The sequence below is a fragment of the Phalangium opilio genome, unplaced genomic scaffold (genome assembly GCF_054372755.1).
Source record: "Phalangium opilio isolate 3A_F unplaced genomic scaffold, DU_Popi_V2 ptg000060l_1, whole genome shotgun sequence".
Classification (NCBI taxonomy): Eukaryota; Metazoa; Arthropoda; class Arachnida; order Opiliones; family Phalangiidae; genus Phalangium; species Phalangium opilio.
In genome coordinates, this window is record NW_028324177.1 from 909,832 (window position 1) to 921,992 (window position 12,161).

General features: G+C 45.7%; 28 non-coding genes across 28 annotated transcripts; all 28 read right to left on the minus strand.

The window, feature by feature from the left end:
- Positions 1–72: 72 nt before the first annotated feature.
- Positions 73–144, minus strand: TRNAP-AGG (transfer RNA proline (anticodon AGG)). Its single transcript has one exon. It is a non-coding gene; the product is annotated as a tRNA-Pro (tRNA).
- Positions 145–873: 729 nt separating this feature from the next.
- Positions 874–945, minus strand: TRNAP-UGG (transfer RNA proline (anticodon UGG)). The gene has a single exon. It is a non-coding gene; the product is annotated as a tRNA-Pro (tRNA).
- An 88-nt stretch (positions 946–1,033) lies between these two features.
- Positions 1,034–1,105, minus strand: TRNAP-AGG (transfer RNA proline (anticodon AGG)). Its single transcript has one exon. It is a non-coding gene; the product is annotated as a tRNA-Pro (tRNA).
- Positions 1,106–1,513: 408 nt separating this feature from the next.
- TRNAP-AGG (transfer RNA proline (anticodon AGG)) lies at positions 1,514–1,585 on the minus strand. The gene has a single exon. It is a non-coding gene; the product is annotated as a tRNA-Pro (tRNA).
- A 567-nt stretch (positions 1,586–2,152) lies between these two features.
- TRNAP-UGG (transfer RNA proline (anticodon UGG)) lies at positions 2,153–2,224 on the minus strand. The gene has a single exon. It is a non-coding gene; the product is annotated as a tRNA-Pro (tRNA).
- Positions 2,225–2,953: 729 nt separating this feature from the next.
- Positions 2,954–3,025, minus strand: TRNAP-AGG (transfer RNA proline (anticodon AGG)). Its single transcript has one exon. It is a non-coding gene; the product is annotated as a tRNA-Pro (tRNA).
- Positions 3,026–3,113: 88 nt separating this feature from the next.
- TRNAP-UGG (transfer RNA proline (anticodon UGG)) lies at positions 3,114–3,185 on the minus strand. Its single transcript has one exon. It is a non-coding gene; the product is annotated as a tRNA-Pro (tRNA).
- A 409-nt stretch (positions 3,186–3,594) lies between these two features.
- Positions 3,595–3,666, minus strand: TRNAP-AGG (transfer RNA proline (anticodon AGG)). The gene has a single exon. It is a non-coding gene; the product is annotated as a tRNA-Pro (tRNA).
- An 88-nt stretch (positions 3,667–3,754) lies between these two features.
- Positions 3,755–3,826, minus strand: TRNAP-UGG (transfer RNA proline (anticodon UGG)). Its single transcript has one exon. It is a non-coding gene; the product is annotated as a tRNA-Pro (tRNA).
- A 1,722-nt stretch (positions 3,827–5,548) lies between these two features.
- Positions 5,549–5,620, minus strand: TRNAP-CGG (transfer RNA proline (anticodon CGG)). Its single transcript has one exon. It is a non-coding gene; the product is annotated as a tRNA-Pro (tRNA).
- Positions 5,621–6,025: 405 nt separating this feature from the next.
- Positions 6,026–6,097, minus strand: TRNAP-UGG (transfer RNA proline (anticodon UGG)). Its single transcript has one exon. It is a non-coding gene; the product is annotated as a tRNA-Pro (tRNA).
- Positions 6,098–6,343: 246 nt separating this feature from the next.
- On the minus strand, positions 6,344–6,415 carry TRNAP-CGG (transfer RNA proline (anticodon CGG)). The gene has a single exon. It is a non-coding gene; the product is annotated as a tRNA-Pro (tRNA).
- Positions 6,416–6,503: 88 nt separating this feature from the next.
- Positions 6,504–6,575, minus strand: TRNAP-UGG (transfer RNA proline (anticodon UGG)). The gene has a single exon. It is a non-coding gene; the product is annotated as a tRNA-Pro (tRNA).
- Positions 6,576–6,662: 87 nt separating this feature from the next.
- TRNAP-UGG (transfer RNA proline (anticodon UGG)) lies at positions 6,663–6,734 on the minus strand. The gene has a single exon. It is a non-coding gene; the product is annotated as a tRNA-Pro (tRNA).
- Positions 6,735–6,821: 87 nt separating this feature from the next.
- On the minus strand, positions 6,822–6,893 carry TRNAP-CGG (transfer RNA proline (anticodon CGG)). The gene has a single exon. It is a non-coding gene; the product is annotated as a tRNA-Pro (tRNA).
- Positions 6,894–6,980: 87 nt separating this feature from the next.
- TRNAP-UGG (transfer RNA proline (anticodon UGG)) lies at positions 6,981–7,052 on the minus strand. The gene has a single exon. It is a non-coding gene; the product is annotated as a tRNA-Pro (tRNA).
- Positions 7,053–7,456: 404 nt separating this feature from the next.
- Positions 7,457–7,528, minus strand: TRNAP-UGG (transfer RNA proline (anticodon UGG)). The gene has a single exon. It is a non-coding gene; the product is annotated as a tRNA-Pro (tRNA).
- An 87-nt stretch (positions 7,529–7,615) lies between these two features.
- On the minus strand, positions 7,616–7,687 carry TRNAP-CGG (transfer RNA proline (anticodon CGG)). The gene has a single exon. It is a non-coding gene; the product is annotated as a tRNA-Pro (tRNA).
- Positions 7,688–7,774: 87 nt separating this feature from the next.
- TRNAP-CGG (transfer RNA proline (anticodon CGG)) lies at positions 7,775–7,846 on the minus strand. The gene has a single exon. It is a non-coding gene; the product is annotated as a tRNA-Pro (tRNA).
- Positions 7,847–7,933: 87 nt separating this feature from the next.
- On the minus strand, positions 7,934–8,005 carry TRNAP-UGG (transfer RNA proline (anticodon UGG)). Its single transcript has one exon. It is a non-coding gene; the product is annotated as a tRNA-Pro (tRNA).
- Positions 8,006–8,092: 87 nt separating this feature from the next.
- On the minus strand, positions 8,093–8,164 carry TRNAP-UGG (transfer RNA proline (anticodon UGG)). Its single transcript has one exon. It is a non-coding gene; the product is annotated as a tRNA-Pro (tRNA).
- Positions 8,165–8,251: 87 nt separating this feature from the next.
- On the minus strand, positions 8,252–8,323 carry TRNAP-UGG (transfer RNA proline (anticodon UGG)). The gene has a single exon. It is a non-coding gene; the product is annotated as a tRNA-Pro (tRNA).
- An 87-nt stretch (positions 8,324–8,410) lies between these two features.
- On the minus strand, positions 8,411–8,482 carry TRNAP-UGG (transfer RNA proline (anticodon UGG)). The gene has a single exon. It is a non-coding gene; the product is annotated as a tRNA-Pro (tRNA).
- Positions 8,483–8,728: 246 nt separating this feature from the next.
- On the minus strand, positions 8,729–8,800 carry TRNAP-UGG (transfer RNA proline (anticodon UGG)). The gene has a single exon. It is a non-coding gene; the product is annotated as a tRNA-Pro (tRNA).
- A 1,203-nt stretch (positions 8,801–10,003) lies between these two features.
- On the minus strand, positions 10,004–10,075 carry TRNAP-AGG (transfer RNA proline (anticodon AGG)). The gene has a single exon. It is a non-coding gene; the product is annotated as a tRNA-Pro (tRNA).
- A 409-nt stretch (positions 10,076–10,484) lies between these two features.
- On the minus strand, positions 10,485–10,556 carry TRNAP-CGG (transfer RNA proline (anticodon CGG)). Its single transcript has one exon. It is a non-coding gene; the product is annotated as a tRNA-Pro (tRNA).
- A 249-nt stretch (positions 10,557–10,805) lies between these two features.
- TRNAP-AGG (transfer RNA proline (anticodon AGG)) lies at positions 10,806–10,877 on the minus strand. Its single transcript has one exon. It is a non-coding gene; the product is annotated as a tRNA-Pro (tRNA).
- A 1,049-nt stretch (positions 10,878–11,926) lies between these two features.
- Positions 11,927–11,998, minus strand: TRNAP-UGG (transfer RNA proline (anticodon UGG)). The gene has a single exon. It is a non-coding gene; the product is annotated as a tRNA-Pro (tRNA).
- Between the last annotated feature and the right edge of the window lie 163 nt (positions 11,999–12,161).

Consider the following 12,161-nt stretch of genomic DNA (forward strand, 5'->3'; position numbering starts at 1 on the left):
ATTCTCAACTCATAGGCCTACCCTGTAGTTAGTTGCATTAAAATAGTCACTAATTTACTTTTGCAAAAACTCGGGTCCGTCCGGGATTTGAACCCGGGACCACTCGCACCCTGAGCGAGTATCATACCCCTAGACCAACGGACCATGTGTGTAACCAAACATGCTCAACTCATAGGCCTACCCTGTAGTTAGTTGCTTTTAAATAGTCACTAAATTACTTCGGCAAAAACTCGGGTCCGTCCGGGATTTTATCTCGGGACCACTCACACCCTAAGCGAGTATCATACCCCTAGACCAACGGACCATGAATGATACTGAAACATGCTAAACTCGTAGGCCTACCTTGTTGTTAGTTGCATTTAAATAGTCACTAAATTACTTCTGCAAAAACTCGGGTACGTCCGGGATTTGAACCCGGGACCACTCTCACCCAAAGCGAGTATCATACCGCTAGACCAACGGACCATGTGTGTAACTAAACATGCTCAACTCATAGGCATACCCTGTAGTTAGTTGCATCAAAACAGTCACTAATTTACTTTTGCAAGAACTCGCGTCCGTCCGGGATTTGAACCCGCGACCACTCGCACCCTAAGCGAGTATCATACCCCTAAACAAACGGACCATGTGTGTAATCAAAAATGCTCAACTCATAGGTCTACCCTGTAGTTAGTTGCATTAAAATAGTCACTAATTTACTTTTGCAAAAACTCGGGTCCGTCCGGGATTGTAACCCGGGACCACTCGCACCTTAAGCGAGTATCATACCCCTGGACCAACGGACCATGTGTGAAACTAAACATGCTCAACTCATAGACCTACCCTGTAGTTAGTCGCATTTAATTAGTCACTAAATTACTTCTGCATAAACTCGGGTCCGTCCGGGATTTGAACCCGGGACCACTCGCACCCAAAGCGAGTATCATACCCCTAGACCAACGGACCATGTGTGTAACTAAACATGCTCAACTCATAGGCCTACCCTGTAGTTAGTTGCATTAAAATAGTCACTAATTTACTTTTGCAAAAACTCGGGTCCGTCCGGCATTTGAACCCGGGACCACTCGCACCCTAAGCGAGTATCATACCCCTAGACCAACGGACCATGTGTGTAACCAAACATGCTCAACTCATAGGCCTACCCTGTAGTTAGTTGCTTTTAAATAGTCACTAAATTACTTCGGCAAAAACTCGGGTCCATCCGGGATTTGAACCCGGTACCACTCACACCCTAAGCAAGTATCATACCCCTAGACCAACGGACCATGCGTGTAACTAAACATGCTCAACTCATAGACCTACCCTGCAGTTAGTTGCATTTAAATAGTCACTAAATTACTTCTGCATATACTCGGCTCCGTCCGGGATTTGAACCCGGGACCACTCGCACCCAAAGCGAGTATCATACCCTTAGACCAACGGACCTTGTGTGTAACTAAACATTCTCAACTCATAGGCCTACCCTGTAGTTAGTTGCATTAAAATAGTCACTAATTTACTTTTGCAAAAACTCGGGTCCGTCCGGCATTTGAACCCGGGACCACTCGCACCCTAAGCGAGTATCATACCCCTAGACCAACGGACCATGTGTGTAACCAAACATGCTCAACTCATAGGCCTACCCTGTAGTTAGTTGCTTTTAAATAGTCACTAAATTACTTCGGCAAAAACTCGGGCCCATCCGGGATTTGAACCCGGTACCACTCACACCCTAAGCAAGTATCATACCCCTAGACCAACGGACCATGCGTGTAACTAAACATGCTCAACTCATAGACCTACCCTGCAGTTAGTTGCATTTAAATAGTCACTAAATTACTTCTGCATATACTCGGCTCCGTCCGGGATTTGAACCCGGGACCACTCGCACCCAAAGCGAGTATCATACCTTACACCAACGGACCTTGTGTGTAACTAAACATTCTCAACTCATAGGCCTACCCTGTAGTTAGTTGCATTAAAATAGTCACTAATTTACTTTTGCTAAAACTCGGATCCGTCCGGGATTTGAACCCGCGACCACTCGCACCCTAAGCGAGTATCATACCCCTAAACAAACGGACCATGTGTGTAATTAAAAATGCTCAACTCATAGGTCTACCCTGTAGTTAGTTGCATAAAAGTAGACACTAATTTACTTTTGCAAAAACTCGGGTCCGTCCGGGATTTGAACCCGGGACCACTCGCACCCAAAGCGAGTATCATACCCCTAGACCAACGGACCATGGTTGTAACTAAACATGCTCGACTCATAGGCCTACCCTGTAGTTAGTTGCATTAAAATAGTCACTAAATTACTTTTGCAAAAACTCGGATCCGTCCGGGATTTGAACCCGGGACCACTCGCAACCTAACCGAGTATCATACCTCTAAACAAACGGACCATGTGTGTAACTAAAAATGCTCAACTCATAGACCTACCCTGTAGTTAGTTGCATTAAAATAGTCACTAATTTACTTTAGCAAAAACTCGGGTCCGTCCGGGATTTGAACCCGTGACCACTCGTACCAAAACCGAGTATCATACCCCTAGACCAACGGACCATGTGTGTAACTAAACATGCTCAACTCATAGGCCTACCTTGTTGTTAGTTGCATTTAAATAGTCTCTTAATTACTTCTGCAAAAACTCGGGTTCATCCGGGATTTGAACCCGGGACCACTCGCAACCTGAGCGAGTATCATACCCCTAGACCAACGGACCATGAATGATCCTGAAACATGCTAAACTCGTAGGTCTACCCTGTAGTTAGTTGCATAAAAGTAGACACTAATTTACTTTTGCAAAAACTCGGGTCCGTCCGGGATTTGAACCCGGGACCACTCGCACCCAAAGCGAGTATCATACCCCTAAACAAACGGACCACGTGTGTAACTAAAAATGCTCAACTCATAGGTCTACCCTGTAGTTAGTTGCATAAAATTAGACACTAATTTACTTTTGCAAAAACTCTGGTCCGTCCGGGATTTGAACCCGGGACCCCTCGCACCCTAAGCGAGTATCATACCCCTAGACCAACGGACCATGTGTGAAACTAAACATGCTCAACTCATAGACCTACCTTGTAGTTAGTCGCATTTAATTAGTCACTAAATTACTTCTGCATAAACTCGGGTCCGTCCGGGATTTGAACCCGGGACCACTCGCACCCAAAGCGAGTATCATACCCCTAGACCAACGGACCATGTGTGTAACTAAACATGCTCAACTCATAGGCCTACCTTGTTGTTAGTTGCATTTAAATAGTCTCTTAATTACTTCTGCAAAAACTCGGGTTCATCCGGGATTTGAACCCGGGACCACTCGCAACCTGAGCGAGTATCATACCCCTAGACCAACGGACCATGAATGATCCTGAAACATGCTAAACTCGTAGGTCTACCCTGTAGTTAGTTGCATAAAAGTAGACACTAATTTACTTTTGCAAAAACTCGGGTCCGTCCGGGATTTGAACCCGGGACCACTCGCACCCAAAGCGAGTATCATACCCCTAAACAAACGGACCACGTGTGTAACTAAAAATGCTCAACTCATAGGTCTACCCTGTAGTTAGTTGCATAAAATTAGACACTAATTTACTTTTGCAAAAACTCGGGTCCGTCCGGGATTTGAACCCGGGACCCCTCGCACCCTAAGCGAGTATCATACCCCTAGACCAACGGACCATGTGTGAAACTAAACATGCTCAACTCATAGACCTACCTTGTAGTTAGTCGCATTTAATTAGTCACTAAATTACTTCTGCATAAACTCGGGTCCGTCCGGGATTTGAACCCGGGACCACTCGCACCCAAAGCGAGTATCATACCCCTAGACCAACGGACCATGTGTGTAACTAAACATGCTCAATTCATAGGCCTACCCTGTAGTTAGTTGCATTAAAATAGTCACTAATTTACTTTTGCAAAAACTCGGGCCCGTCCGGGATTTGAACCCGGGACCACTCGCACCCTAACCGAGTATCATACCCCTAAACAAACGGACCATGTATGTAACTAAAAATGCTCAACTCATAGATCTACCCTGTAGTTAGTTGCATTAAAATAGTCACTAATTTACTTTTGCAAAAACTCGGGTCCGTGCGGGATTTGAATCCGGGACCACTCGCACCCTAAACAAGTATCATACCCCTAAACAAACGGACCACGTGTTTAACTAAAAATGCTCAACTCATAGGTCTACCCTGTAGTTAGTTGCATAAAAGTAGTCACTAATTTACTTTTGCAAGAACTCGGGTCCGTCCGGGATTTGAACCCGCGACCACTCGCACCCTAAGCGAGTATCATACCCCTAAATAAACGGACCACGTGTGTAATTAAAAATGCTCAACTCATAGGTCTACCCTGTAGTTAGTTGCATAAAAGTAGACACTAATTTACTTTTGCAAAAACTCAGGTCCGTCCGGGATTTGAATCCGGTACCACTCGCACCCTAAGCGAGTATCATACCCTAAACCAACGAACCTGGTGTGTGACTAAACATGCTCAATTCATAGACCTACCCTGTAGTTAGTTGCATTTAAATAGTCGGACATGGGAGCAGGGGGCAAGCCTGCCCCATCACGGACAGGAGAGACTTCGGACTGGAGCACGACGTCGCGTTCAGAACCGATAGCTACCTGACCCAACTTCTCTGGGCAGTCACGGGCAAGATGACCGTGTGTCTCACACCGACGACACACATTACGCGGACAACTTTTGTAAATGTGACCTTCAGCGAGACACCCGTTACAAACCCGATTTTGCGCCTCATGGCGAACGCGATAAAAGGTTTCGCGCCCGAGAACATCCGCGATTTTCAAGCCGTACGGAAGTGATGAAACCCCCTTGGGCAAAACCACGCGTACGCAACGCTCACCAAGATACAATCCATCAAATTTACGCCAAACGACCTCCCCCTTGATTTCGCAACCAAGGGAGACCAATTTCGCAACCACGGCATTATCGGACACGAATTCAGGCAAACCATGTATTTTAATAATTACCGATCTCGAGACGACTGATTCAGCAGGACACAGGACGTCCATGATTTCCACCCCAGCTTTGACACACTCTTCAGCATCTTCCTCCGACAAAAACGTAATAAAGTAACCTCCAGTACCAGGAACCACAGACGAAATGGCATCAAGACCAAATGATTTTTTAACGGCAGCAACAACAACAGCAGTGGTTTGCACCATACAAACAACGAAGACGCTTCGTCGAAGCGCCTCCATGATGGAGGACTCCCCGAAGGAAACCCTCGAGACCGAGGCTTCGCGGGCGAAAGCCGAAGTCCGTAAAATCAATAACAGTTAACAAAATAAGCCGAAAAAACCGACTAACAAGGCAGAGAAAGGACCGCCGAAAAAGGAAACCGTAAAACGCAACAAACACGGAGAGCGAAAAGAAACAACCGCACTCCGCGAAAGCAAACAACGATCTTCCCAAAGCGAGTATCATACCCCTAGACCAACGGACCTGCATGACACTGAAACATGCTAAACTCATAGGCCTACAATTTAACTAGTTGCATTTTAATAGTCACTAAATTACTTCTGCAAAACTCGGGTCCGTCCGGGATTTGAACCCGAGACCACTCGCACCCGAAGCGAGTATCATACTCCTAGACCAACGGACCTGCATGACATTAAAACATGCTAAACTCATAGGCCTACAATTTAACTAGTTGCATTTTAATAGTCACTAAATTACTTCTGCAATACTCGGGTCCGTCCGGGGTTTGAACCCGGGACCACTGGCACCCAAAGCGAGTATCATACCCCTAGACCAACGGACCTGCATGACACTGAAACATGCTAAACTCATAGGCCTACAATTTAACTAGTTGCATTTTAATAGTCACTAAATTACTTCTGCAAAACTCGGGTCCGTCCGGGATTTGAACCCGGGACCACTAGCACCCAAAGCGAGTATCATACCCCTAGACCAACGGACCTGCATGACACTGAAACATGCTAAACTCATAGGCCTACAATTTAACTAGTTGCATTTTAATAGTCACTAAATTACTTCTGCAAAACTCGGGTCCGTCCGGGATTTGAACCCGGGACCACTCGCACCCAAAGCGAGTATCATACCCCTAGACCAACGGACCTGCATGGCACCGAAACATGCTATACTCAAAGGACTACATTTTAACTAATTGCATTTTAATAGTCACTAAATTACTTCTGCAAAACTCGGGTCCTTCCGGGATTTGAACCCGGGACCACTCGCACCCAAAGCGAGTATCATACTCCTAGACCAACGGACCTGCATGACACTGAAACATGCTAAACTCATAGGCCTACAATTTAACTAGTTGCATTTTAATAGTCACTAAATTACTTCTGCAAAACTCGGGTCCGTCCGGGATTTGAACCCGGGACCACTCGCACCCGAAGCGAGTATCATAACCCTAGACCAACAAACCAAGTATGACACTGAAACAAGCTAAACTCATAGGCCTACAATTTAACTAGTTGCATTTTAATAGTCACTAAATTACTTCTGCAAAACTCGGGTCCGTCCGGGATTTGAACCCGGGACCACTCGCACCCAAAGCGAGTATCATACCCCTAGACCAACGGACCTGCATGGCACCGAAACATGCTATACTCAAAGGACTACATTTTAACTAATTGCATTTTAATAGTCACTAAATTACTTCTGCAAAACTCGGGTCCGTCCGGGATTTTAACCCGGGACCACTCGCACCCAAAGCGAGTATCATACCCCTAGACCAACGGACCTGCATGACATTAAAACATGCTAAACTCATAGGCCTACAATTTAACTAGTTGCATTTTAATAGTCACTAAATTACTTCTGCAAAACTCGGGTCCGTCCGGGATTTGAACCCGGGACCACTCGCACCCGAAGCGAGTATCATACTCCTAGACCAACGGACCTGCATGACATTAAAACATGCTAAACTCATAGGCCTACAATTTAACTAGTTGCATTTTAATAGTCACTAAATTACTTCTGCAAAACTCGGGTCCGTCCGGGATTTGAACCCGGGACCACTCGCACCCAAAGCGAGTATCATACCCCTAGACCAACGGACCTGCATGACACTGAAACATGCTAAACTCATAGGCCTACAATTTAACTAGTTGCATTTTAATAGTCACTAAATTACTTCTGCAAAACTCGGGTCCGTCCGGGATTTGAACCCGGGACCACTAGCACCCAAAGCGAGTATCATACCCCTAGCCCAACGGACCATGCGTATCAGAGACATGCTCAACTCATAGGCCTAACCTGTAGCTAGTTGCATTTAAATAGTCACTAAATTACTTCTGAAAAACTCGGGTCCGTCTGGGATTTGAACCCGGGACCACTCGCACCCAAAGCGAGTATCATACCCCTAGACCAACGGACCTGCATGGCACCGAAACCTGCTATACTCAAAGGACTACATTTTAACTAATTGCATTTTAATAGTCACTAAATTACTTCTGCAAAACTCGGGTCCGTCCGGGATTTTAACCCGGGACCACTCGCACCCAAAGCGAGTATCATACCCCTAGACCAACGGACCTGCATGACATTAAAACATGCTAAACTCATAGGCCTACAATTTAACTAGTTGCATTTTAATAGTCACTAAATTACTTCTGCAAAACTCGGGTCCGTCCGGGACTTGAACCCGGGACCACTCGCACCCGAAGCGAGTATCATACTCCTAGACCAACGGACCTGCATGACATTAAAACATGCTAAACTCATAGGCCTACAATTTAACTAGTTGCATTTTAATAGTCACTAAATTACTTCTGCAAAACTCGGGTCCGTCCGGGATTTGAACCCGGGACCACTCGCACCCGAAGCGAGTATCATACTCCTAGACCAACGGACCTGCATGACATTAAAACATGCTAAACTCATAGGCCTACAATTTAACTAGTTGCATTTTAATAGTCACTAAATTACTTCTGCAAAACTCGGGTCCGTCCGGGATTTGAACCCGGGACCACTCGCACCCAAAGCGAGTATCATACCCCTAGACCAACGGACCTGCATGACACTGAAACATGCTAAACTCATAGGCCTACAATTTAACTAGTTGCATTTTAATAGTCACTAAATTACTTCTGCAAAACTCGGGTCCGTCCGGGATTTGAACCCGGGACCACTCGCACCCAAAGCAAGTATCATACCCCTAGACCAACGGACCTGCATGGCACCGAAACATTCTATACTCATAGGCCTACAATTTAACTAGTTGCATTTTAATAGTCACTAAATTACTTCTGCAAAACTCGGGTCCGTCCGGGATTTGAACCCGGGACCACTCGCACCCAAAGCGAGTATCATACCCCTAGACCAACGGACCTGCATGACACTGAAACATGCTAAACTCATAGGCCTACAATTTAACTAGTTGCATTTTAATAGTCACTAAATTACTTCTGCAAAACTCGGGTCCGTCCGGGATTTGAACCCGGGACCACTCGCACCCAAAGCAAGTATCATACCCCTAGACCAACGGACCTGCATGGCACCGAAACATTCTATACTCATAGGCCTACAATTTAACTAGTTGCATTTTAATAGTCACTAAATTACTTCTGCAAAACCCGGGTCCGTCCGGGATTTGAACCCATGACCACTAGCACCCAAAGCGAGTATCATACCCCTAGACCAACGGACCTGCATGACACTGAAACATGCTAAACTCATAGGCCTACAATTTAACTAGTTGCATTTTAATAGTCACTAAATTACTTCTGCAAAACTCGGGTCCGTCCGGGATTTGAACCCGGGACCACTCGCACCCAAAGCGAGTATCATACCCCTAGACCAACGGACCTGCATGACACTGAAACATGCTAAACTCATAGGCCTACAATTTAACTAGTTGCATTTTAATAGTCACTAAATTACTTCTGCAAAACTCGGGTCCGTCCGGGATATGAACCCGGGACCACTCGCACCCAAAGCGAGTATCATACCCCTAGACCAACGGATCTGCATGACACTGAAACATGCTAAACTCATAGGCCTACAATTTAACTAGTTGCATTTTAATAGTCACTAAATTACTTCTGCAAAACTCGGGTCCGTCCGGGATTTGAACCCGGGACCACTAGCACCCAAAGCGAGTATCATACCCCTAGACCAACGGACCATGTGTGTTACCAAACATGCTCAACTCATAGGCCTACCCTGTAGTTAGTTGCTTTTAAATAGTCACTAAATTACTTCTGCATAAACTCGGGTCCGTCCGGGATTTGAACCCGGTACCACTCGCACCCTAAGCGAGTATCATTCGGTAAACCAACGAACCTGGTGTGTGACTAAACATGCTCAACTCATAGGCCTACCTTGAAGTTAGTAGCTTTTAAATAGTCACTAAATTACTTCGGCAAAAACTCGGGTCCGTCCGGGATTTTATCCCGGGACCACTCACACCCTAAGCGAGTAACATACCCCTAGACCAACGGACCATGTGTGTAACCAAAAATGCTCAACTCATAGGCCTACCCTGTAGTTAGTTGCTTTTAAATAGTCACTAAATTACTTCTGCATAAACTCGGGTCCGTCCGGTATTTGAACCCGGTACCACTCGCACCCTAAGCGAGTATCGTTCCCTAAACCAACGAACCTGGTGTGTGACTAAACATGCTCAACTCATAGACCTACCTTGAAGTTAGTAGCTTTTAAATAGTCACTAAATTACTTCGGCAAAAACTCGGGTCCGTCCGGGATTTTATCCCGGGACCACTCACACCCTAAGCGAGTAACATACCCCTAGACCAACGGACCATGTGTGTAACCAAAAATGCTCAACTCATAGGCCTACCCTGTAGTTAGTTGCTTTTAAATAGTCACTAAATTACTTCTGCATAAACTCGGGTCCGTCCGGGATTTGAACCCGGTACCACTCGCACCCTAAGCGAGTATCGTTCCCTAAACCAACGAACCTGGTGTGTGACTAAACATGCTCAACTCATAGACCTACCCTGTAGTTAGTTGCATTTAAATAGTCACTAATTTACTTTTGCAAAAACTCGAGTCCGTCCGGGATTTGAACCTGGGACCACTCGCACCCTAAGCGAGTATCATACCCCTAGACCAACGGACCATGTGTGTAACTAAACATGCTCAACTCATAGACCTACCCTGTAGTTAGTTGCATTTAAACAGTCACTAAATTACTTCTGCATAAACTCGGGTCCGTCCGAGATTTGAACCCGGCACCACTCGCACCCTAAGCGAGTATCATAGCCCTAAACCAACGAACCATGTGTGTGACTAAACATGCTCAACTCATAGACCTACCCTGTAGTTAGATGCATAAAAATAGTCACAAATTTACTTTTGCAAAAAACACGGGTCCGTCCGGGATTTTATCTCGGGACCACTCACACCCTAAGCGAGTATCAGAGCCCTAGACCAACGAACCATGTGTGTAACTAACCCTGCTCAACTCAGAGACCTACCCTGTAGTTAGTTGCATTTAAATAGTCACTAAATTACTTCTGCATAAACTCGGGTCCGTCCGGGATTTGAACCCGGGACCACTCACACCCGAAGCGATTATCATACCCCTAGACCAACGGACCATGAATGACACTGAAACATGCTAAACTCGTAGGCCTACCTTGTTGTTAGATGCATTTAAATAGTCACTAAATTACTTTTGCAAAAACTCGGGTCCGTCCGGGATTTGTACCCGGGACCTCTCGCACCCTAAGCGAGAATCATACCCCTAAACAAACGGACCATGTGTGTAACTGAAAATGCTCAACTCATAGGTCTACCCTGTAGTTAGTTGCATAAAAGTAGTCACTAATTTACTTTTGCAAAAACTCGGGTCTGTCCGGGATTTGAACCCGGGCCCACTCGCACCCTAAGCGATTATCATACCCCTAGACCAACGGACCATGTGTGTAACTAAACATGCTCAACTCATAGGCCTACCTTGTTGTTAGATGCATTTAAATAGTCACTAAATTACTTTTGCAAAAAATCGAGTCCGTCCGGGTTTATGAGCCTGGGACCACTCGCGCCCAAAGCGATTATCATACCCCTAGACCAACGGACCATGTGTGTAACTAAACATGCTCAACTCATAGGTCTACCCTGTAGTTAGTTGCATTAAAATAGTCGAAAATTTACTTCGGCAAAAACTCGGGTCCGTCCGGGATTTTATTTCGGGACCACTCACACCCTAAGCGAGTATCATACCCCTAGACCAACGGACAATGTTTGAAGCTAAAAATGCTCAACTCATAGGTCTACCCCGTAGTTAGTTGCATTAAAATAGTCACTAAATTACTTCGGCAAAAACTCGGGTCCGTGCGGGATTTGAACCCGGTACCACTCGCACCCTAAGCGAGTATCATGGCCCCAGACCAACGGACCATGTACGTAGCAAAACACGCTCAACTCATAGACCTACCCTGTAGTTAGTTGCATATAAACAGTCACTAAATTACTTCTGCATATAATCGAGTCCGTCCGGGATTTGAACCCGAGACCACTCGCACCCAAAGCGAGTATCATACCCCTAGACCAACGGACCATGTGCAAAACTGTACATGCTCAACTCATAGGCCTACCCTGTAGTTAGTTGCATTAAAATAGTCACTAATTTACTTTTGCAAAAAATCGAGTCCGTCCGGGTTATGAACCCGGGACCACTCGCACCCTAGGCGAGTATCATACCCCTAGACCAACGGACGATGTTTGAAGCTAAAAATGCTCAACTCATAGGTCTACCCCGTAGTTAGTTGCATTAAAATAGTCACTAAATTACTTCGGCAAAAACTCGGGTCCGTGCGGGATTTAAACCCGGTACCACTCGCACCCTAAGCGAGTATCATGGCCCTAGACCAACGGACCATGTATGTAACAAAACACGCTCAACTCATAGACCTACCCTGTAGTTAGTTGCATTTAAACAGTCACTAAATTACTTCTGCATATAATCGGGTCCGTCCGGGATTTGAACCCGAGACCACTCGCACCCAAAGCGAGTATCATACCCCTAGACCAACGGACCATGTGCAAAACTGAACATGCTCAACTCATAGGCCTACCCTGTAGTAGTTGCATTAAAATAGTCACTAATTTACTTTTGCAAAAAATCGAGTCCGTCCGGGTTATGAACCCGGTACCACTCGCACCCAAAGCGATTATCATACCCCTAGACCCACGGATCATGT